Source organism: Phocoena phocoena, chromosome 6, assembly GCF_963924675.1.
Source record: "Phocoena phocoena chromosome 6, mPhoPho1.1, whole genome shotgun sequence".
NCBI classification, from domain to species: domain Eukaryota; kingdom Metazoa; phylum Chordata; class Mammalia; order Artiodactyla; family Phocoenidae; genus Phocoena; species Phocoena phocoena.
The window spans coordinates 96,283,511-96,286,134 of record NC_089224.1 but is presented as its reverse complement, the minus strand read 5'-3'; the positions used below and the strand labels follow the sequence as shown (position 1 = coordinate 96,286,134).

Genomic DNA, 2,624 nt, shown 5'->3' with positions numbered 1-2,624 from the left:
TGCGACGTTAAACAGATTGCTTAATTTTGCTGAGACTCAGTTTTCTTCCCTACAAACAGAGGCAATAAATTCTCCTTATAGTTTATGTATCTTCATGATACTTACCATCCAGTCAGGAAACCAGGGTACAGACATAAAAATAAAAGGAAGATTAGAGCATCTCAAATTAAAAATGTGAAAAGTCCTTCAATGATGTAAGCTACTGAGTTAAATATTCTGAACTACCTTTATTTATTTTAAGAAATGAGGGTCTCGGCGGCAGAAGCGAGATGACGAAGGGAACGTCCTCGTTTGGAAAGCGTCGGAATAAGACGCACACGTTGTGCCGCCGCTGTGGCTCTAAGGCCTACCACCTTCAGAAGTCGACCTGTGGTAAATGTGGCTACCCTGCCAAGTGGAAGAGGAAGTATAACTGGAGTGCTAAAGCTAAAAGACGAAATACCACCGGGACTGGTCGAATGAGGCACCTAAAAATTGTATACCGCAGATTCAGGCATGGATTCCGTGAAGGAACAACACCCAAACCCAAGAGGGCAGCTGTTGCAGCATCCAGTTCATCTTAAGGATTTCAATTATTAGTCACGCAATAAATGTTCTGGTTTTGAAAAACTGAAAAAAAAAAAAAAAAAAAGAAATGAGATATTTATAAGAAATACTAATAATACAATAAAATATCAGCCCTCTGGATGTCCTAAAACTGGGGCATTATAGTTAAGATATTTAGATTGTTTCAGACAAAAGAAATCCATTTCTCTAATTTTAATCAAATCGAGTAGAATTATTTTCAAGCATATCTTACATTTCTACACATTCTTTAAACTTTTTTAATTGTAAAAGCATCAGAAATACACAAGAGCGATTCTTGCAATGTACAAAAAGAGGCGTGCACAAGAATGTTCAAAACAATATTGTTTATAACAGAAAACTGTAAAGAATTCAAATGTCTACCAACTGAGAATGATTAAATTTATAGAGCATCGATACAATAAAAAAAACTATATAGCAAGACAAAATGAAATTAAAGCTATAAGCAGCATGGATGAATCCTCAAAGCATAGTATTGAATGAAAAGAACCAACTCATGGAACAATGCACGTAAGCGTTATACCACTTTTATAAAATTCAAAGCAAGCAATCCTAAATTAGATAATGTTTAGGGATACATAGAGAAGTAGTGAAGACATATTTTTTTTAAAAAATTTTTTTTTATTTTATAGTAGTGATTACTGCTGAGAAATATGTGAAGGAATAGGATTAGGAAGCAATATATGGACCAATTCAAGTTTTGGAAAAGTTCCCTGCTGGGTGGTAGGGTCACCTATTTGAATATGATTTTTCTTAATTTACTATATTTAGAGCTCTAATTATAGATACACATATGTATAATACTATATATAACAATGTTACATAATAACACTTTTAAACCCCATGCTATTCAATATTGGGCCAGAAATCTGATTCCCTTGCTCCTGATCCTGTACTGTTAATGTCTTAGGAAATTTTTCTTATGTCTATTCTATGAGTAGACTGTACTTCTCAGTTACTTATTAAAAAAGATGTCCACTAAGGATCTGAGAGTAAGGCTGTAAACTTAATTACAGGAAGAAAGCAATCCACAAAGGCAACTCTGTATCCATCCCTCAAAGGTCAAGTGATAGAGGGTGGAGAATGGAATAGCACTGGATATCAGGGATGACATATCAATACTCAGAAGGAGGATATGAGTTAACACCTATTCCAGGGCTATCAGGACTAGTTTATTTCCACAGGCCACGACTGGACAGAACTGCATTCCCAAAGAGTTCAGTGCACTCTCCTGTGCTATAAGCAGGTCAAAGTCACTGAATTCGTTTGCCCAGGCTGCCATTAAAAAAAAAAAAAGTACTACAAAAGCATCATTGACTGGGTGCTTAAACAACATAAATTTATTTTCTTAAAATTCTGGAGCCTAAAAGTAAAAAAAAAGGTGTTGGCAGCATTGTTTCTTCTAAAGGCCTTTCTGCTTGGCTTGGAGATTGCTCTCTTCACCCTGTGTCTTTACATGGTCTTCCTCTGTATGTTTGTGTCCTAATCTCCTCTTTATAAGGAAACAAGTCCTATTGGATTAGGGTCCACTTCAATGACCTCAATTAACCTTAATTACCTCTTTAAATGTCCTATCTCCAAATACAGTCACATTCTGAAGTAGTGAGAATTAGGACTTCCATATATGAATTTGGCGGGCGGGGGGGGGGGACACAGTTCAGCTCATAACAGTCACCAGGGGTTCTTTGGAAAATGACGGGCTTGATTATATTTCAAATTAGCCCAGTGTTATCCAAGAAAACTTTGCATAATGATGGAAATGTTTTTCTCTCTGCACTATCCAAAAAGGTAGCCCTCTGTAGCTTGCTACTGAGCACTTGAAATGTGGCTAGTGTAACTGAGGAACTAAATATATTTTTTATTAATTTTAATCAATACTAATTTTAGTTTTACTTGTCACATGTGACTAGTGGCTACCATTTTGGACATCATCAGGATTAGACAGACCACGAGCACAGGGGAGGCATACACCTGACAGACTGGGAAAGATCAGAATATCAGATTAGAAGGACTTTTTAGAGAACCTTCAGGCAACCCAC

At 36.4% G+C, this 2,624-nt stretch overlaps 1 pseudogene across 1 annotated transcript; it reads left to right on the top strand.

Annotated features, from left to right (window-relative positions):
• Positions 1–254: 254 nt before the first annotated feature.
• On the top strand, positions 255–603 carry LOC136124750 (large ribosomal subunit protein eL37 pseudogene; annotated as a pseudogene). The gene has a single exon (XR_010655973.1). The product of XR_010655973.1 is annotated as a large ribosomal subunit protein eL37 pseudogene (transcript).
• The last annotated feature ends 2,021 nt before the right edge of the window (positions 604–2,624 follow it).